Source organism: Mus caroli, chromosome 2, assembly GCF_900094665.2.
Source record: "Mus caroli chromosome 2, CAROLI_EIJ_v1.1, whole genome shotgun sequence".
Taxonomy (NCBI): domain Eukaryota; kingdom Metazoa; phylum Chordata; class Mammalia; order Rodentia; family Muridae; genus Mus; species Mus caroli.
The window spans coordinates 41,452,331-41,475,744 of record NC_034571.1 but is presented as its reverse complement, the minus strand read 5'-3'; positions in this window follow the sequence as shown (position 1 = coordinate 41,475,744).

The following is a 23,414-nucleotide window of genomic DNA, read 5'->3' as shown; positions in this document are numbered from 1 at the left end:
TCCTGATTAGACAGCAAGGCCTCCTCAACATCTATGGGAAAATGTTAGCAAGTGAGGACTATTCTTCAGCACTGGAATTATTGTATTCTAAGCTGCAAATACTAAAATGTGCAATGATTACATGTGTTAATTCATTTTATTTGATTACAAATAACTTCTGTGAATACAAAAGTTACAAAATATAGATATATGAATGACATCTACTTCACTTTTAATGAGCATATCCTGCATTATACATGCAGAATATATATGTATATATATACATATATATAAACATATATATATATATACATATCACATACAAAACTTTCAATATTAAAGAGAGTCAAAATGCTGAAAGGGTAGTTTATCTTTTAGATAACTCATTGTAAAATATGTAGAAATATACATAATATGTACATAGATACACAAAGATACTCAGATATGTAATTATAGATTCTATTTGTGATTTGAAAACGTTGTAAAAACACTGTTCTTTTAAAACACATTATGAGGATGGCTTGATGATCCAATCACAATCCCCAGAAAATACACAGGGAAGGATAAAGACCAACTCCCACAAGATTCCCTCTGATCTTCATACACATGTAGTGACACATAAGTACCTCCACGTATACATACATATACAAAATCAATAAGTAAATTCATAACAGTCAAGATATATTACTAAAATTTATGGGAACCCCAATTTTTCTATACCTCAAATTGTAGAGTGCTTACAAGCCTATGTCATTTTCAAACCCAGTTATAAGTAGAAATGACATCTTCAGGTCACTAAGATTCTTCTATCTGTGATGCATATGGTTTGTTTATTATGGTCATGGTGTCTCTGACTGCCACATTTAGACAAAATTAATTAGTTTTATTTCTGTTGTTCACTAAGTATTTTGCTGTGCATTGGAAAGAAAGTTAGGAAGGGCTACATGAAACGCCTCTCTCATGGTACTCATGGAGCAGATGTGCTGATCCATAAGTAGGGAGCTGGGAATTTGCTGGAAAGAGAAGTTTGATGGATATCAACATGCCAGCACTTGCTTTAATTCCATGGATTTAATGCCTAGCATTGAAAGAGAGAAAAGTAAATCACTGGTGCCAGATGTCTGGAATCCTAGTAATGAAGAAGGTAAGACCAAGAGTTCAAGAGTTCAAGAACAGCCTGGTGTACAAAGAAAGAGTTTGTACAAATGCGATACTATATTGTTAATATAATTAGAATTAATGAGTTAAATCAAGTATTCAGTTACGGGTCTGTACACCTTCTTTTCTGTATGTTACATGCTATGAGTCTGCTAGTATTCTTATCACTTTGGACTTATCAAATATGATGAGAGAGATTAATTTCCAAAGTAAATTGTCAGTCATAAGTGTCAGAGAAGTTTGTATATATGTATGAAGATCTTCTCATCTACACGTGCTATGTGCTCTCTTACTATAAAAGTCTTAAGTCTGATCAGCTGGTAAATTCTTTTGGCAGCTGGCAGTTGTTATGATCTTTTTCTTAGTCTGAATTTAGCTCGGGCCAGGGATATGCTTTATATATCCACATACCAGTTTTATTTTTTTATTGCATTTTATTTCATGATTTTCAAGACTGATCACATTTTGGTGGTCCCCAATCTTCTGAACTGCCTTTGAAGGTCTCCTTCCTGCCATCCTCTTTGTTATTCTTCATCCTGGCATGCCTGATCATCCTCTTTCCTTAGGCCTGTCTCTTTGCTTTCTGTTTCTATGTACTCTTGTAAGCCATACAGAATCTTCTGAGGATTTAGACATGCTTAAAGGGGGATAAGAATTCATACTGGAATTCTCATTATCACTTTGCTGTGTTTTCCCACCCTTGCACTCCCCCAGAAGTATGACTCTTCTGGGTCCAGCCATGGATGTAGAACCATTTGGTACAAATACAATTACTTAGGGGATAACGTGGTTGCTCTGATTGTCCCTCCATCTTTCTATTTATAAAATTCTAAACTCTTTTTGTTCTAGAAAATATGTGTCTCTAAATTATGATGAGACCTCAACCAAGTTCTCTATTTTCCCAGAATTGTGGGTAATACCTGAAGTAAATTAGAACAGTAGAACTCCCTGCTGTTCCATTTGCCTCTAGTTATAGAGTCTCTATACTAGAAGTGTATTTCACACTAACAACATGCAGCCAAGGTTTCATTTTTGTTTGCTTGTTTCTTAGTTGTTGTTGTTTTTGTTTTTTACAATTTTTGGATAATGTACATTATTTTTATATGATAATTCATCACTTACAGGTAATCTGAGTAAAAATATTCTATATTTTCTACCATCCCTATGCATTATGAAGAAAATAATTAAAGTCACAAATATTAAGGAAGTACCGCTAAGAAACTTACTTGTAGTAGAAACTTATTGCAGCCATGATTCATGAGCTAACTTTCCTCACACTATAGCTTGCGATGTCTTTCAGTCAGTTCTTGCTCAGAGATGGGTATCAGCCATACATCATATACATAAACATCAATATACCATTATACAGAAACAGTAGGTTGCATTTATTTATTCATTTTTTTTTATGTATTTAGTTATATAAAATAACAATTAAACTAAAATGTAAATATAAAAGTCCATGAATTTAAAAGGGGGTAGAGCCAAGCATGGGTTGGGTTGGAGGAAGGAAGTGCGGATCATGCGGATCATCACATACTAATTTAAAAGAATAAGAAAAAAATAAAAACCAGAAAAATATGTTCACCCTCCTTAGCCACCAGATAAGGCAAATTAAACTGCTTTAACATTCTAGCTTAACTTAGTCAAAATGATTCAATATGAGGAAACAAACATTTGGGGAACATGTAGGAAAAGGGGAATCGTCAAGCACTGTTAGTAGGATTTTAAACAGTTGCAAGCCCTATGGAAATCAGTGTGGAAATAGACATATTAGGCTTATTAGAAATAGACATACTACCCTACTAAACCACTCTTGGAGATGTATACCCAAAGATTCTGCTATAGAGTCCATGTTCATTGTTCTATTTATATAATATGTAGGACATAAAAGTAGTCTAGATACCCATCAACTGATGAATTATTAAAAACCTATGGTGTGTGTACATGTGAATTTTAATCAGCTGTGAAAAGTGGATTTATGAAATGTGCATGTAAATGGGTAGAACTGGAGAATATAGCAAGTGAGGTAACCCTGACTCACAAAAGAGATTAATATCGCATGTTTTCAAACATATGTGGCTCTTAGTAACAAAATTTGATATTTCTGTGTTTACTTTGGAGTACCTATAGAACCCAGAAAAATGGAAAGAGCATTTGTAGTGGAGGCAGAAGATAGATCTTAAGGGAAAGGGGATAATAGTGAACACAGATGATACTAAGAGAAATACAGAATAATGAGAATGGTGTTGGGATAACAGAGGAAGGGATTAAAGAGGGATAATTTAATATTAAGGATGTTTCCAAAACTATATGGAGACCTATATATTAAATGGATTTTACCCTACATTTTAGATTATACTCCTGCCAGAATCCATAGTTGGCCAAAGAAAAATCACTTTTCCAGGTATGGATAACTTCCCTCAAGTTGTTAGTCGGAGAACCCTTCAAAACTGTGTAGCCCATTGTCATTGGTATTGGTTACCCACCAAAACTTTATGGCAAGATCTTTTTGCTCATTACACCACAAACTTCAGTCAGAGGACATGGAGAAATCATTGTAATACTGGCCAAGAAGCTCCTTCCTCCTGGCTCACTTTCAGCCCACCAGAAGATGCAAAACTCATTGTTGGAATTGCTGAGAGAGCAAAGCACAGGCTTACCTAGCTATGAACGCACCACGTTACAGTAACTGTGGGTGTAGCAAGCTAAGCTCATTTGTGAAATCATTGCATGAAAGTCAACAAGTACTTTCTGATAGCAGTTAAGATCCACACCCCAGAAGTAAACCCATGTCTGGTTTTGCGAATCTGGCCACCAATCCATGGCTGGGAGCTCATCAGCTGTGTGATCAGCATCAAGTTCCTTTCTAAATTGATTTCTCTAAACCTATAGATCAACACAGCTTTTAAGCTTCATTAAGTTTTTGTTTTGTTTATTTGTTCATTTGGTTTTTTCTTTAAAGGTGGTTAGTGTAGAAAATCAAAAGTAGACAAACCAAAATGAATGTTTTTGGCATACTTGGGCAAAAATGTAATGATCTATGTTACAACACTTTTGCCAAGCAAGTTTCAGAGAACGTTGCAAAAGCAAAAGCCCAAGATTGGAATGAAGCAGGAGAAACCAGACTTTCTGCACATAATTGGATTGCTGCCCTCATTAACTCATATCAGCTGAGGTTTCCTGAACAAATCCTGAGTAAGACCAAGCTAGTGACTACTTTGATATAGAGGAAGGAGAGACTTAGACCTAGAATGCCCACCCCTAGCTAAAGACATACTGATGTTTGGTTGTTGCTGCTGTAGGAAGGAAGATCTTTTTTTTTTTTTTTTAAGATATTGGTCCATGTTAGGTGAACCATGATCCAATAGCTGTTCACACAATTATATTTGGTGGAACATGTCAAGAGAGGTAAGCCTGACCTAGAAAAACTAATATCACATGTTTTCGATCATATGTGGATAGTAATGTCAAAGGTGTATATTTCTGTGTTTATATTGGTTTACCTGTAGAATCCAGAAAAAAAAATGGAAAGAGACCATTGTTAGTAGAGGCAGAATATAGCTCTTGAAGGAATGAGGATAAAAGAGAACACAGGTGATATTAAGGGCACAAAATAGAAATAATAATAATTAATAATAATATAACAGCAACAATAAAAAAACATGATATTGGTAGGGAAAATTGGGAGTGAATCCTTGATGACTTAGGAGGTGGGAATGGATGATGAATACAATCAAAATACATTATATTTACTTATGAAATTGTCAGAGAATTAATAACAAATTTATCGTGTTGAAATAGTTTATATTTGTTCTTATTCTTGAAGGTGATCTATTGACAGAGAACGCTGGGGTTGAAGGCATTGTTTGAAAAAGTTCCATCTTGTGTTTAAAAAACAAATATGAAAAGTTTTTTAATAAAACCACACAAGTGCACTAAGAAGCAAGTGTCATACCTGATCATGCACATTTAGCCAGGCTGCTAGGATTGTGCACATAAGTAAACACAAGACTTATAGATAAGTATTAAAGAAAGGCATGCAAGAAGTAGGCTCAGTTGTGAAAATGAATAGTTTACCTTCATGGTCTTCTGTAGCTAATAATTTCTTATTTATGCTGAACTTAGAAGTATTTTTTCTCTTTCAATTTAGCTACACTAAATGTTTTTTTGCCTCACATTTACTTTTAATTGCATCCTTATATTGTGTTGGTGTGTATATACTCTCTTAATTTTAGAAGTATGCATATTTTAATATAATTCAAATATGAAATATTTAAATGGATTTTTTTAAAAAAGAACAAGTCATGAAAAAAAATGTGAGAAATACAGTCTTTTAAAACGAAAACAACTAGTGAAACTTAAAGGATTTTGCACACTTCATATACTGGCATGGAGCATAAGAATTTTGATGAAAAGAATGTAACAAAATATTTTCCTCAAAAAATGGAGAATTGTACAATTGTACATGTGTGCATGTTCTGTTTCTAACATAAGCTGGGACATTTTTCACATTTGCTTGTTTAGGCCCCAGTAATTTAGCAAATAGGTAAATTATGCCTCTACCTTACCACTACTAGGCCATAAAATTCCAACTTTTCTTTTAAGAGAAAAAAAATCATCAAACATAAAATCCTGGGATAAAACCCACAATATGAAAGTTACTGCCTTAATGAAATATTAAAATTGCATCAGGAATACTCTTCTGGCATTAAAAATAAACAATAACATTTCTCCCTAGTTATGGTTCACTTTGATTCTTTAAAAATTAATTATTACCTTTTTAAATATTTGATTAAATTAGATTTCAGTGGGGTATGGCTACCCACAAAACACATGCTATTGTGTATAAATTCTCATCTCAAGTCTGATATACTTTGTCATGTTATTATTTAATTCTATGATGAATTTCTTGAATTTTACCTCAGTCGTATTAAAAATGAACAGAACCACAGCTATTATTTTCAGTATAAATATTGTATTCTGTAAAGAAGTATCATAAAAAATGAAGTATTACAGGAATGCCCGGCACCTCCCTATCATATATTGTCTGAGCTTCTCAGTCATTAGCAATTGAACTTTCAGAATGTTCTCCCAGAATTCCCATGACTCATTCAGCTCAGCTGTCTATAATCCACACGGATTTGACTGCCAAGTCAAATATTCTGGCCCTATGTTCACGATAGTAATAAACCCACATTTTCAAGGAAAATGAGGATGTTTAATATTGTGTTCAGTCTTCCTAGACTCATATACATTGTCTAGTACATCCTACATTTAAAATGTTACATGTAGCTATAAACTAATCATTACTAGCACAAAGAATGAACATTTTAAGCCACCATTACTTTCCAGAGAACTATCTTTTTCATAACTGTATATGTTGTCATCCAATAAGCTTCAGCATTTATACTTAAAAGGAGGAAAAGTTAATCATCTGATATATAAAAATATTAGAGAAAAGGAAAAATGTGTATTGGAAAATAAAAACTGTGGACCTTTTACTTATGCAATATCTTACTGAAGCCATTTTCCCATTAATCAAAACTTTATAATTCAATTACAAATGACTATTTCTTCAACTTGAACCAGTGTCACTTTTACCATGTATGTTCCCAACTCTTCTTTCCAAACCGCTTTCTACTTTAACATTCAACTTTACCAATAGTGCTATATTCTCTCAAATTCCTGAATATGTAAACAGTGGACTTATACTATCTCTGTATTATCTAGGAGCCTTCATGTTAATTCTAATTTCTTGGATATTGCCTGAATACCCAACCTTACTGTGAGAAAGACTTTTGCAATGGTGAGGTAAGAACAGAAGACATGGTACTGATCATAGTATTCTGGCCATGATTTAAAATAAATTCTCCACTTAAAATGCAACAAACTCAAAGAAATGAATCACCTTATCATCTCATTAGATGCTGAAAAAGCCTTTGACAAAATACAATACCCCTTTATATTAAACAGATTGGAGATATCAGGAATTCAAGGTCCATATCTAAATGGTATAAAAGCAATATACAGCAAACCAATAACCAACATTAAAGTAAATGAAGAGAAACTTGAAGCAAGCCCACTAAAATCAGGGACAAGAAAAAGGTGCTGACTCTCCCCCTACCCAATATAGTACTCAAAGTTCTAGCCAGAGCATTAAGGCAACAAAAGGAGATAAAGGGGATAAAAATTGGAAAGGAAGAAGTCAAGATATAACTATTTGCAGATTATATGATTGTATACAAAAGCAACCCCTAAAATCCAGAGAACTGCTACAGCTGATAAATAACTTCAGCAAAGTGGCTAGATATAAAATTAACTCAAAGAAATCAATAGCCTTCCTTTACTCAAAGGATAAACAGACTAATAAGGAAATTAGGGAAACAACACCTTTCACAATAGTCACAAATAATATAAAATATCTTGGTGTGACTATAACCAAACAAGTGAAAGACCTGTATGACAATAACTTTAAGTCTCTCAAGAAAGAAATCGAAGAAGATCTCAGAAGATGAAAAGATCTTCCATGCTCATGGATTGGCAGGATCAATATATTAAAAATGGCTATCTTGCCAAAAGTAATCTACAGAATCTATGCAATCTCCATCAAAACTACAACTCAATTCTTCACAGAGATAGAAAGTGCAGTTCTCAAACTGATCTGAAAAGACAAAACTATTCTCAAGAATAAGAATCTCCATCCATGACTTCAAGCTGTTCTACAGAGCAATAGTAATAAAAAACCAAGTTGGTAGATCAAATAAATGGAATTGAAGGGGCAGAAATGAACACACATTCCTATTTTCACTTGATCTTTGACAATGAACCAAAACCATTCAATGGAAAAAAGGGCAGCATTTTTAACAAATGGTGCTGGTTCAACCAGTAGTCTGGATGTAGAAGAATGCAAATTGATCCATTCTTATCTCCTGTACAATGCTCAAGTCCAAGTTGATCAAGAATCTACACATAAAATTAAATATACTTAATCTAATAGAACAGAAAGTGGGAAAGAATCTTGAATACATTGGCACAGAGGAAAATTTCCTGAACAGAACACCAATGGTTTGTTCATGCTTTATGATTAACTATCAACACATGGCACCTCATAAAATTGAAAAGCTTTTGTAAGGCAAAAAACACTGTCAGTAGGACAAAACAGCAACCCACAGATTGGGAAAAGATCATAACCAACCCTACCTCAGTTATATGGCTAATATCCAAATATACAAAGATTTCAAGATGTTCAGAAAACCAAATAACCCTATTAATAGTGGGGTACAGAGCTCAACAAAGAATTCTCAACTGAGGAATCTCTAATGGCTGAGAAGCACTTAAAGAAATGTTCAACATCCTTAGTCATCAGGGAAATTCAAATCAAAACAACCCTGAAATTCCACCTTACACCAATCAGAATGGCAAAGATAAGAAATGCAGGCAACAACAGATACTGGCAAGGATGTGGAGAAAGAGGACCACTCCTCCATTGCTGGTATGACTGCAAACTGGTAAAACCACTTTGAAAAGCAATATGCCATTTCCTCCAACCTGAAGACCCAGCAATACAACTCCTGGGCATATACCCAAAAGATGCTCCAACATATAAAAAGGACACATATTCCACTCTGTTTATAGCAGCCTTATTTATAATAACTGAAAGTTGGAAACAACCAAGATGTTCCTCGACAGAAGAATGGATACAGAAATTGTTATACATTTTCACATTGAAGTCCTACTCAGCTACATAAAAATAATGACTTCACCTTCTGCCAGGTCTTTTCTGCTGGGGCAGACTGCTAGGCAGTCTGCTCCCCTGAAGACACCATATCCTGAGCCATCTCAGAAGATCCACTGCACTCAGAGCATTTGTTAAGAATCCTCCCCCCTCCCAAAGTCTCAGAGCTTCTGCTGGGAGAGGACTCAGGACCCATCACTCCCAAAAAACCCACTCAGCGAATACCACCCACCTTCTGCCTGGTCCTATCTGCTGGGGCATACTTCTAGCCAGTCTGCTCCCTTGAAGACACCATATTCTGAGCCATCCCAGAAGGCCTGCTGTTTAGAGTACTTGGGCAAGTGACAACACACCCTGAAGCATCCTAGGAGATATGCTGCACACAGGGCAACTGAGCAACTGATTGCCAAGTTGTCTGCTCCCCTGAAGATATCACAGTTTGAAGGTATCCCAGGAGCTCCTCTGTACACAGGACAACTGGGCAGCAGACACCACAGTCTGAAGACCTCCCAAGGTCTTTGTGGCATACAGGGCAATGGACCTGACAGACTGAATGCCTCCTTGGATTTCTGCTGCACATAGGAAAACAGAAACTACAATCCATAGCCCCCCTAATCCCCCCACCCACAGAGAACAGGATCACACAGGACAATAGCTTGACTTCTTCTCTGAAGACACAACAGTCTAAACACCTCTCAGAATATCTACTGCAGCGAGGGCAACAGATCAGCAGCTTCTCTGCCCCTCTAAAGAGCCCCATTTGGAAGGCCCCACAGGTGGTCTGCTATAGCCAGGGCTGCAGGCCTACTGGGAGACCTCAAGCAACCCAGGACAAATGAGGCAAACTCCAGACAGTCACCCAGATCAACAAACACCAGGGATATCCAGATGGCAAAAGGCAAGCACAAGACCATAAGCAACATGAGCCAATATACGTGGCCATCATCAGAAATCAGTTCATGCACCACAGCAAGCTCTGAATACACCAACACTCCTGTAAATCAGGAAGCTGACCTAAAATCCTATCTCATGAAGATAATAGAGTCCTTTACATAGGATATAAATAACTCACTGAAAGAAATACAGGAAAACACAGATGAACAAGTAGAAGCCCTTAAAGAGGAAACAAGTAAAATCCCTTAAAGAAATACAGGAAAACACAATCCATCAGGAGAAGGAATTGAATAAAGCAGTCTGAGACCTAAAAGTGGAAGCAGAAACAATAAAGAAAACACAAATAGAGGCAAATCTGGAAATGGAAAATCTAGGAAAGGGATCAGAAATTATAGATGTAAGTATCACCAACAGAATACAAGAGGTAGAAGAGAGAATCTCAGGTGTAGAAGATAAGGCAGAAGAGATTGACACAACTATCAAAAATAATTCAAAACATAAAAACTCTTAACCCAAAGCATCCAGGAAATTCAGGACACAGTGAAAAGACCAAATCCAAGAATAATCAGAATAGACAAGTACAAAGATTCTCAGCTCAAAGGACTGAAAAATGTCTTCAACAAAATCACAAAAGAAAACTTCTCCAACCTAAAGCAAGAGATGTCCATAAAGGTAAAATAAGTTTATAGAACATCAAATAAATAGGACCAGAAAAGAAAATACTCTGTCACATAATAATCAAACCACTAAAAGCACAGAAAAATGAAGTAATATTAAAAGCTTAAAAAGGGGGGTCAAGTAATATACAAAAGTAGGCCTATCAGAATTATACCTGATTGCTCAACAGAGACTATGAAAACCATAAGATCCTGGTCAGAGGTCATGCAGACTCTACGAGAACACAAATGCCAGGTCAGGCTACTATACCCAGAAAAACTCTCAATCAACATAGATGGAGAAAATAAAATACTCCAGGACACAACCAAATTCAAATAGTATCTATCTACCAATCTAGCCCTACAGAGGATCCTAGAAGGAAAACTCCAACACAAGGACGGTACCTACACCAAAGACAAGGTAGTAAGCATCTCATAGCAAAGCCAAAAGTAGAGAACCACACACACATAAAGCTACCTACAAAAACAAACATATCAGTAACCAACAGTCATCTGTCTTTAATATCTCTCAATATTAATGGATTCAACTCACCTATTAAAGATATAAGCTAACAGACTGGATACACAAGATCCAGAATTTTGCTGCATGCAAGAAACACACATCAATAACAAAGACAAACACTATCTCAGAGTAAAAGGATGGAAAAGGTCTTCCAAGCAAATGGTCCCAGGAAACAAGCAGTAGTTGCCATCCTAACAACCAATAAAATAGACTTTTAACCAAAAGTTATCAAAAGTGATGACTAAGAACACTTCATATTCATGGAGGGGAAATCCACCAAGAGAACTCTCAATTCTGAACATCTATTCCTCAAATACAAGATTACCCACATTCATAAAAGAAACTTCACTAAAGCTCAAAATACACAATGAACCACACACAATAATAATGGGAGAATTCAACACCCCACTCTTCCCAATGGACAGGTCAGTGAAACAGAAACTAATAAGAGACACAGTGAAACTTATAGAGGCTATGAACCAAATGGATTTAACAGATATCTATAGAACATTTCACCCTAAAACAAAAGAATACATCTTCTCAGCACTTCATGGTACCTTCTCCAAAATCAACCATATAATTGGTCACAAAACAACCCTCCACCCATACAAGATGACTGAAATAATCAAAAAATGTGTTATAGAACTGTACTGGCCAGTTTTTGTGTCAACTAGACACAGGCTGGACTTAACACAGAGAAAGGAGCTTCAGGTGGGGAAATGCCTCCAAGAGATGCAGCTGTGGGGCATCTTCTCAATTAGTGATCAAGGGGGAAGGGCCCCTTGTGGGTAGGGCCATCTCTGGGCTGATAGTCTTGGTTCTATAAGAGAGCAGCCTGAGCAAGCCAGGGGAAGCAAGCCAGTAAAGAACATCTCTCCATGGCCTCTGCATCAGCTCCTGCCCCTTGACCTGCTTGAGTTCCAGTCCTGACTTCTTTCAGTGATGAACAGCAATGTGGCAATGTAAGCTAAATAAACCCTTTCTTCCAACTGCTTCTTGGCCATGATGTTTGTGCAGGAATAGAAACCCTGACTAAGACAAGAAGTAAACCAAGAATTCACAACTGAGGAATCTTGAATGTCTGAGAAGCACCTAAAGNAATGTTCAAAGTCCTTAGTGATCAGAGAAATGCAAATCAAAACAACTCTGAGATTCTACCTTACACCAATCAGATTGGCTAATATCAAAAGCTCAGGTGACAACACATGTTGGTGAGGATGTAGAGAAAGATGAACACTCCTCCATTGCTGGTGGGATTGCAAACTGATACAACCACTCTGGAAATCAATCTGGAGGTTCCTCAAAAATTGGAAATAGAACTTCCTGGAGACCCAGCAATAACAGTCTTAGGAATATACCCATAAAATGCCCCACCATGCCACAGGGGCATGTGCTCCACTATGTTCATAGTGGCCTTATTTGTGGTAGCCAGAAGCTGGAAACAACCCAGATGTCCCAGGATAGAAGAATGGATGCAGAAATTGTGGTTCATTTACACAATGGAATACTACTCAGTTGTTAAGAATGAGGACATTCTGAAGTTTGCAGGCAAATGGATAGAACTGAGAAATATCATCCAGAGTGAGGTAACTCAGACACAAAAGGACATGAATAGTATGCACTCACTAATAAATGGATATTAGCCCCCCCCCAAAAAGTACAGAATATCATATGGAAGATACAGTCCACAGAACTCATAAAGGTCAACAAACTGAGGGGCCCAAGTGAGGATGCCTCAGGCCCAATTAGGAGGGAGAAGAAAGCAATCACAAGTGGGCAAGGAGGAAGGGACCTGAAAGGGAAAGTGGACAAGGGGGTGGAGGGAAGAGGGGAACCTGATCTGGTATTGAGGGAAAGAATTGAAGCTCTGAGGGCCAGCAGAAAGAAAGGAAACAGGCAACCCTGGGAGGTAGGACGTTTGGGGGACCCTCCAGAATGTACTAGAGACCTGGAGGTGAGAGACTCTCAGGACTCAATGGGACCTTAGGTGAAATGCCCCACAGTGGGGAGAGGGAACTTATAGAGCCTACCTCCAGCAGAAAGACAGGGCATCAAGTGAGGGATAGGGTTGCCATACGACAGTAAAAACTTTGACCCATAATTTTTCCTGTCTGAAAGAACTGCAGGGATATATGAGCCTGAGGAAAAGAAGATCCAGTGACAGGTCCAAGGTGGGATCCAGCTTAAAGGGAGGCCCTAAGGTGTGACCTAACATGACTGTCCCCTGAAAGACCCAATAAGCAGCTGAAAGAGTCAGATGCAAATATTTACACCAAACCAATGGACAGAAGCTGCTGACCTCTGTGCTTAATTTAGGGTAAAGCTGGAAGAAGCTGAGGAGGAGGGTAACTGTGTATGAAGACCAGCAGTCTCAATTAATTTGGATCTCCGAGATCTCTCAAACACTGGCCCACCAACCAGGCAGCATACACCAGCTGATATGAGGCCCCCAACACATACAAAGCTGAGGACTGCCAGGTCTGGGTTCAGAGAAAATTCACCTAGCCCTCAAGAGAATGGAGCCCCCAGGAATTTAGAGTTTTGGTGGGGTAGGTGGTGAGCAGTGGAGACATCGTCATGGAGATAGGGAGGTGGAGAGGAGGTATGGGATGTGGACCTAGAAAACATCATCCTGAGTGAGATAAAGCAGGTACAAAAGAATACACATGATATATACTCACTGATAAGTGGATATTAGCCTCAAAGCTCACAATGCCCATGATGCAACCCACATGGAGCTTAAGAGGAATGAAAACCAGGGTTTGGATGATTCAATCCTGCATAGGGGAGCAATAGGATGATTGCAGGGTAGAGGGAGGGGGCACTTGTTAGGGCAAGAGGAGGTGGAGGAAAATGGGAGCAGGAGCAGGATTTGGAGGGGATGGAGAGAGAGCTACAGAGTTTTAGGAAATCAAATATAAATATAAAACTGGGTGATAAGGAACTGGGGTTAGCCACTGGAGGGTCCCAGATACCAAGTAGGTGAGTGGTTCCCAGGACCCAGTGGGCATAATTTTAGCTGAATTGCTCAGTGAAGGGGAGATAGAAACTGTATAGACCACCTCCAGTAGAAGGGCAAGGTCCTCAGCCCAGGGATGGGGCCACTCAAAATTTTTAACCCAGAAGTGTTCCTATCCACAGTAAAGACATGAACGAAAAATGGAGCAGAGACTGAAGAAAGGGCTATCCAGGGACTGCCCCACCAAGGGATTCATCCTGTCTGCAGATACCAAAACCTAACACTGTTGCTGTTTCCAAGAGGCACTTATGGACAGGAACCTGCTGAGGCTGTTCCCTGGTAGGTTCTGCCAGTGCCTGACCAATACAGATGTGGATGCCTGGTACCAACCATCAGACTGGGCTCAGGGACTCCTGGTGTGAGAACTGGTAGAGGAACTGGAGGAATGGAGGGGGATTGCAACCAGCCTGTCCTCCCAGGAGCTAGACCACCAATCAATGTGTATACCTGGAGGGAGCCAGGACTCCAGATACATATGTAGCAGAGGATGGCCTTATCTGACATCAATGGGAGGGGAGGGAGTCTTAATGCCATAGAGTAGGGGTATGCTAGAGGGGTGAAGCAGGAGTGGGTGACTGGGTGGAGAAGCACCTTCATAGAGGTAGGTAATGGGGAGGGGGCAGAGGGGGAAAGGTATAGGGGGTTGGTGGAGCAGTAACTGAAAAGGAGGATATCATTTGAAGTGTAAAGGAATGAAATTATTAATTAAAAAATTGTTTATCAGGAATGTGAAGTAGTAGATTTGGATATAGTTCCACTTTCAGCTGGCCATTGCAATGACATGTTAGACTTTTCAAGTTTTCAGGAAAAACTTAAAGAAGAGCAAGCAATAATGTCAAAAAGATATCTGCTATTGGGTCAGTGAGGTGGTTCAGTGGGTAAACTTGCTGCTAACAAGCCAAGGACCTGAGTTTACAAAACAGAAACAAATGATGAAAGGAGGGAATTGATGCCAGCAAGTTTTCTCTGACCTCTACATGCATGTTATGGTATATATGCTAAGGATTTTATATACTCATGCAAAGTAAATAATTGTAAAACCATTTTAAAATGATATGTGAAATTAAGCAGCTCCAGAAAGAATGCTTGAATTCAATTCCTAACTTCTCAGAACCCAAGTTCAGTACCCAGGAAAACCAAGATGTACTCTCTGGTCTTAGACACGAAGTGCTGGTTTAGGGGCCTTTTTCTAAATCCTCAGATGTGCTGGCTGTTTAGTTTATGTTGTCATAAACATACTATTTCTCCTAATTCAAGACCTTGCCTAACAGCTCTGAGTGAAAGTCCCCTCCTCCCGTGTGTGTGTGTGTGTTTACATGATGCATGTATATCATAGTTAAATTCTTATTGCTGTGTGAAATGCCATGAGATCATGACCAAAAGCAACTTGGAGAAATTTCATTTAATCCAGCAACAGGGCTTCCCCTGCTAGAATTCAGACATACCCTTAGTACATACCTTTAATCCTAAACCATGTAGGGAATGTTAATTTGTAGGAAAAGAAAAAAAGCATTTTGAAAGTTACTTCTAATTGAGGGTCAGAAAAAACGACAATTCAGACAGATTGGTCAGAATGAGTAAGAGATAGGATATGCCTGATCCTCGGAAGAACAGACAGGAATGGGAGGCTTTTTAAGAGCAGTGCAGAAAGAGAGATGAGTTGACAGTCAGTTCTCCTCACTCAGTTGTGCCCAGTGCAGTTGGAATTGAGTCAGTTAGTTTGGAGTCAGTGCAGTGAGTGAAGTGGAGTGGAGTTGAGTTTGGTGGTGAGCTTATGCATGTCAGTGCAGGTCAGAAGAGGCAGATGAAAATGATGAATAAGAAGGAGACAGAAGGTTAGAACAAATTGCTAGAGTTAGTTTGAGGCAAAGCAGAACAATTCAGTGAGAAGCAGAGAGAAGCTAGATTGAATTCTTCAGCTTGGAGAGGGGTTTGAGCCAGAACAGATAAGTTGAACCAGACAACCAGAGTTCACAAAGAACTATAAAGTGTGAGTTTATTATGCCATAGGCATCTGAAATGATGATTACATCTGGTGAATAAAAAATTACATTTACAGGAGAGGAAAGAGTTTACTTGGCTAAAAAAAATCAAAGTTGAACACAGATCAAATAGGTAGGAACTCAAAGCCATCTGTCATCTGTCATCTTCGATGACAGAAATGATGTATAGGTCATGGAGGAACTCTGCTTACTAGATGATTTATGCATGGGCTGTTTATCTATTTTCTTACACTACCCAGAAGCACTGGCCTGGGACTGGCACCACCCACAGTGACCTGGGCCCTCCTGCTTCAAACAGTAATCAAGAAAATATGCCTATGGGCTTGCCTACAGGCATTTTCCTCAATTGAATTTCTTCCTATATAACTCAAGCTTGTATGAAATTGATAAAATTTAACCATGGTAAGAAGCATCCTTACACAGAAACAGTTATTAAAACCAAAAAGGGAAACAAAACAAAACTTTAAAAGGGGTAAGAAGAGGTGAAAACAAAGAGAAATATCTTCACTATTCCATGTCTGGAACTATAAAAGATAATGAGAAAATATCATAAGGATATATTCCGCAGAGTAGAAGGGAAGAAAAATTCTCAAATGAAGACTGGATAGCCCACCATTTGCAGACAAGTTATCTTGGGCTGTGTAATAATGGAGTTAGTGAGCTGTGAACTAGCTTATATAGAGGTATTTATAATTTCCCAGGGATAATAGGTAGCACCCTGGATTTGTGAACTATAGTAGACCTCTTTCTCACTTTGGCTGTGATTGTAAGATTATTTTATCACTATGAGAAAGATTGTGAGGTTATATGAGTTTTAAGTGAAGCTTAATATATATTTACAATATACTTCAGAAAGGTAATGCAACTTAAATGTTTCTTCTATTCAGCCTTTGACTTAGGCCGATCCCTGAATAATATTCTATTATGAAGTCTTTCCACTTTACTCCATTCTTAGGACATTATTACTCATCTCATTATAGACCTTTAAAGTTGATATTGCCTGAAAAAAAAAAGTGCGACTATTCCTATAAATATCTACCATAATGCCATGCATTTTAAAAGCACGGAAAGCAACCTTGCTAAATTTAATTGCCTAATTATATAGGCACACGTTGAATATATTATTAATTTTCACACATCACCTGGAAAGTCTTCTCAGTTACAAGGTGATATAGGTGTTAGGAATTGATAATATTACTGAGGCTCTAATGTTAATGGATGAGATGTTTGTCTAAAATTTTTCTCTCTTTTCTTTATTTAAATGTATGAGGAATGGAAGTTATTACTAGATTACAAGATGAGAGTAGAATTAATCTTTATTGAATAGAAAATCATTTACCCCAAGTGTGTGGGATTTCAAGAAAAACAAAAAAACAACAAAAACAAAACCAAACCTGATGCTTTGACACAAACATAAAAACAAAAAAAAAACAAAACAAAACCAAACCTGATGCTTTGACACAAACATGACCCTAGTTCAGGAAGATGCCTTAGCCAGGAACTCTTCTTTCTTGGTCTGTAACTTTTCCAAGACACATGGCTAGTATTTGCAGATTTATGTCTGTTCTTCATATTATTCTTATTTACCCTACTCCCTTGCTCAATAATTAGTGAGCATGATTGTGTGTATCTATGTTTTCTCTTTGGTTTCATAGTTGCCTGAACTCTTTTGCTTCTCCTCTTTCCTACATTCTGAATTCATGGGGTCCAGTCAGAGACTTCCTAATATCTCATTTATGACCTCTTGAGTCTTGAGTTTTGACACATGTGCGTTTACTCATCAATCTTTTCAGGATGATAAATTCTATACCAAAGCAATAGAACCTAATTGATCCAGATTATCATTGTGAGCCAGATCACATTGTAGGCTATAAAAACAAATTCCATGAGATACACACTCTTATTTTTCTAAACAGATTTTACGATTTACAAAAACCTATGTTTAATCTTATTCTTCTTTCTTTAAACACCGTGACTAACCTTAAATATACTACAGTGTCTAAATGTTGAAGGATGCTATTTAGACAGTGAATACTCTTCCTGTCTCATTAAATGTTCTAAAATGAAAATAATAAAGAATAACAAGAAATACAAAAGTTTTTTTTATTGTGCCAATTCAAACCAAGGCTTCATTCAATGTTAAGATTGAAAGTAAATTATGAGAAATAGAGGCTAGAAGAAGCAATGGAAAGCAATAAGTTAAGAAAGATGGAATTTCAATGAAGCTACCCTAAAATGGATGGTGGGGGACAAAGTTCTATCTAGACAACACAAATGTTAAATACCAGGAATGGGTTAACTCTTTTTAAGTTGTTCTATAGATCCTCCAAAACATCACAGGATATTGCCATTGCTATTGGTTACACTCTAGCACTGGACATATGGGGAAATACAGCTCGTGCTTAAATGGAAACTTCATTCTTACTGCATAGCTTTAATAGTTCTGAAAGTTGCTTTAAATAGTCTACCTGAGGAGAAAAACAGTCATTAATCTCACCCAACTGTGAGCGCAGACAGTTATACTAATGACCTTCCTGATAGATATATTCACTACTACAATGGTTAAGACATAAATCTTATGGGAATTACTAACTTCCATTTGATTGTGTTCAAGGCTCATTTCATAAATGGAACCCATATCTCACACTGTAAAAGAACCTAGGAACCTGTGGCTAGGTAGGACATTCACCCTAGGATAAAACCTATTATTCTTCTAATTAGACATAGCAATAAATGATCATGGCTACTGATCATATATTACTATGCAAACTGAGAAGTACATTTCTCAAACTACATCAGAAAAGCCTAATTTTGGAATAAGTCTCAATTAATGTAGAAGCACAGATAAACTAAGAGACTTTAGAATATTCAATCCCAAATGGGATGTCTATATCCTACTGTCCTGATCGAGGTTCAGTGATCTATGAGAGCACCTAGATTTTAAGAGCAAGATGTACTTGATGACTTCCAGGAAACAGTGTTTTCTTGACATAAAGGGACAGATGCACATATGAATTTAGAGATTGTGACAGAATATACAAGATAAGCACAGGCCCAAACCAGATCAAAGCATAAACTGGATTTGAGGGGATAGGGACAGAAACGGAGATAGAGACAGAGAGACAGAGAGATTGGGAAAGAAGTAGGGTAGATAAGGAGATAGTATAGAATATGTTAAAAGGTGTGGGGGAGGGAGTGAAGAATATTATCAAAATACATTGTGCATAATTCCCAGAGAATAAATAAAAAGCTATATTCAAAAGAAAAAAAAGATGCTATAATATTTACTACATTATCTTTACATTTTATTTGCTGTTATCAAATATTTGTGGAGGAGGTTGAATGAAAACTATCTTTGATTTCCACATACAAGTGACAGCAAATTCAGTGAGACATGAAAGCAGATACTGATAGCGGATACTACCAGAAATGACATTTAAGTACAATGATGTTATTTATTTTAACTTTGTTGTGTTCTCAGTCAATTATGATTCTTTACTTTAGGATTGGTGGCATAAGTTCCTACCCCATCACTATTCTTAATATAACAATAAATAACTTAAATGTGATTTTATAAAATTATTAGTTCATAGTTGTCATAATTTCCGCAAGACTGTAGAGGTAGCTCCGTGGGTAAGAAGGTAGGAAACTTTCTGTCCAAGCATGAGTACATGGACTTGAATCCCAGCATCCATTAAAAAAAATGTTATTGTGTGTAGAGGAATTTTAATCCAGCAACATGGCTGATCTTGCAAGGGATCACATCCAAAGATTAGTAGGAAAACTAGCAAAAGCAGCCATATTTGAAGATATGTCTAATTGAGGAACAAAGTGATGAATCAGAAAAAGGTTTGACAGAATGAGTAAAAGATGGGATATATTCAACTCACACAAGAATAAGAAAGGAAGAAGGGCTACTAAGGGGTCTGCAACCCTATAGGTGGAACAACAATATGAACTAACCAGTACCCCGGAGCTCGTGTCTCTAGCTGCATATGTATCAGAAGATGGCCTAGTCGGCCATCACTGGAAAGAGGCCCATTGGACACACAAACTTTATATGCCTCAGTACAGGGGAACGCCAGGGCCAAGAAGTAGGAGTGGGTGGGTTGGGGAGTAGGGGGTGGGGGAAGGTATGGGGAACTTTTGGGATAGCATTGGAAATGTAAATAAAGAAAATGCCTAATTAAAAAAAAAGAAAAAAAACATGAGAGAGAGAAAATGTCATGTGTAGTAGGTTGTGTATGTGTAATGGCAATTTTAACAGGACAGTTTCACAGAGACAGGTTACAGAGAGAGCAAGCTAGACACAAGGCAAGACAGAACTAGTCAGAGAATGAGAAGGAGCTAGAAGATTAGAACATGTTTCTAAAGTTAGTATGAGGTCAGTCAGAGAAATTCAGTCAGAGACTGGGAAAACCTGGATTAAATCAGTGAGCTTTGAAAATTAGATTCTACAGAGACTAGAAGCTTCCTGGCCTAGAGATAGATAGAACTGAGAAGGAAATGATCTGGGCTCAGCCCGAGTTACTTTGCACACCTTTGGTGTGGCTCCCATCTCATCACTTCATCTGAGGAAATATAAGTTGCATTTACAGTTGTGTATTCACTCAAGCATGTAACTTCAGTACTGTTTGGGACAAGGACAAAAGGCACCATGTGGCTTGTTGTTTGCCAGTCAAGCTTCAGGCTTAGAAACTTTTCTCAAAAAACATCAATGAGAGAAATAGAACAGAACACCCCATATTTTTCTGACCTATGGATGTATGCATACAGACATACATATAGATGTGTGTGTATCTGTGTGTGTATCACAAAATATTTCTGTTTCATTAAGTATGAGCTAAAAAGTCTAAAGAGAAAAGAGAAAAACTTATGATGTTCCAATCTATCTTCTCTGTAAGACATCACAAACCAATCATAATGAGTGCCAATATTTCAGACAATGCTATCGACAGACCACGAGATCCACTTAACTAAAGTGTCTTCTGGGATATTATTGTACATTATGAGGATATTATTCTTTTTAAGGATACATATTGTTGCATGATAAATGTGGTAATTGAAAATCATCTGTCCAGCCCAATTTTGATCCTCTGCTTTTACGTGGAAAACCACCTTAAAGTATATTGCTTTATTTGACCTCTACATATTCAGAATCAACTACAGAATTTACCCAGGCACAGAAGTTGGACTAACTATTACTTTAAAGGCATTTTCATGGATGTCAAGTGGTGGTGTGGGTGCTTTCTGGAACTCTTCTTTTTGGTTTAATAAGGAAGTAGCAACAAAATATTTGGTCAATGATACATCTCAATTTTATCATCTTTTAACTTTGAATATCTTTACAGAATTTCTGAATAACTCATGCCAATTCATAAAATCAACTCAGTTATTTCTTATGCCTTATAAAAATTCTTCATGATGCAATGTCACACACATACACTTTTTTAATATTGTTCAAAATGATCAGTCTAGAGGACAAATTTTTATTCTTTTCCCCAATGGCAGGTGCTAATTATAGGGCTTGGAACATGCTAGGCAATGCATTATGGCCCTGATATACAGCATGGGTGTAGAAGACAAGATTTGAGCTTCGATCAATGAACTGATGGAGCATTGTCATTTTATAAAACAAATTTATTTAAGTCAGTAGTTACTGTGGGTCTCCTAACAAATACATTATTCAAGGCATTTTCAGGGTGTGTGTGTGTGTGTGTTTCTTTAAAAGACTCTCAATACCAGAAGTTCTCCTTACAAAGAAAATTTCCTGAATCTGGAATAACTTATAAAGACTAAACAACCATCACTCTACAGAATGTTTCTTCATTTAATTTCCTTTTCCTTATAGTATTTTACTATTTATTGAGAATACACATCAAGATAATAGTGAATATTTGAGAAACAATAAATTATAATCTCTTATATTTACATTATACTTTCCAGAAGGTTTATTACTAGATATTATCTTACTGATATTTAGACTTACCCTAAGAAGGAGGTAGAGATAGTCATATTGAACTGTGATGAAACTGCACAGAATTACATCCCATCTGCTTTCACCCTGTCTTTTTGTCTTTAATTGAAAAAGACAAAGAAAAGAAATAGAAGAAAGTTCTATGCTAGTATGTAATCAGCAAGTCAGCAACTCCATCTAACACTGATGGAATTAGCAGTTAACAATTTAAGAAAAATGTCTTGTCTATACAAAGCATTATTAACTTTAATGAATTTTTAACCTAGTCATACATAATCATACTTCTCACACACAATCTTTGCCCCTGCTTGGATTATTTTACCACAGTTTTTCCATAATTTTAGGAAAATACATAAACAGAAGCAATTTTTGATTATATTTAAAACATAATGATTGCTATTAAATATGCCGTATTCATTGCAGTTTTCTGAATGAGTCCATAAGAACTAGAAAGAAATGTTGGGATCATCATCAAATCAAACTTCAAGTTTAGTAACTAAAATGGCAAATACCCAATGCCAGATCCATTTATCATCTAAAGCCTGGTTCTTTTCTCTGTAGTTTAATGCATTCCCATTTGGATTTCTAACACTAGGGATGGAAAAAAAGAAAGGGACTGTGCAAAGAACGGATTTTACAAACACTCATCTGTCAGGAAAATTCTCCAGGAATTTCAAAAATTTTGCATTATAAGAGAAACATTGCATCAGTATTGTCTTCATTATTTAAGCCTAAACATTGTTAACCACAATTATTCTATTAAATGAAGAAATATATGTAATAAAAGGAAATTTTGTATAAAGGAGTAAGACGAGGGTTCATGGTGGAAACAGCTCTAAGACTCGGGTGTCTGTAGAAATCACAAGCAACTGAATAAAAGGATAGGGATTCTCCATGTTGCATAAATATAATTATATAAACTAAAAGTGTATCAGGAACACTTCACAAATCAATTATGGTTATATGTTCAGGCTCAAAGCTGAGGAGCTCAAATAACATAGGCTTAAATTATTATATTTAAAGTTAACTCTTCTAAATGTAAAGGTTCTAATTCTTCAATATAACAGCAAAAGTATACTTAACTTATTCTCGTCACCTTTTCTCATTTTTTATTGGTTATTTTATTTATTTATATTTCAAATGTTATCCCCCTTCCCAGTTTCCCCTCCCCAAATCCCTTATCCCATGCCCCTCCCCCTGCTTTTATGAGGGAGCTAACCCACCCACCCCCACCCACTCCTGCCACCTTACCACTGCTCTAGCATTCCCCTACACTGGAGCATAGACACTCCACAGGACCAAGGGTCTCCCCTCTCATTGATGCCAGACAAGGCCATCCTCTGCTACATAAGCAGCTAGAGCAATGGGTTCCTCCATGTGTATACTTTGGTTGGTGATTTAGTCCCTTTCTTTTTAAGACAGTCTCACTAGGTATCCCAGACTCACCCAGAGTTTGTGTTCTCCCTCCAT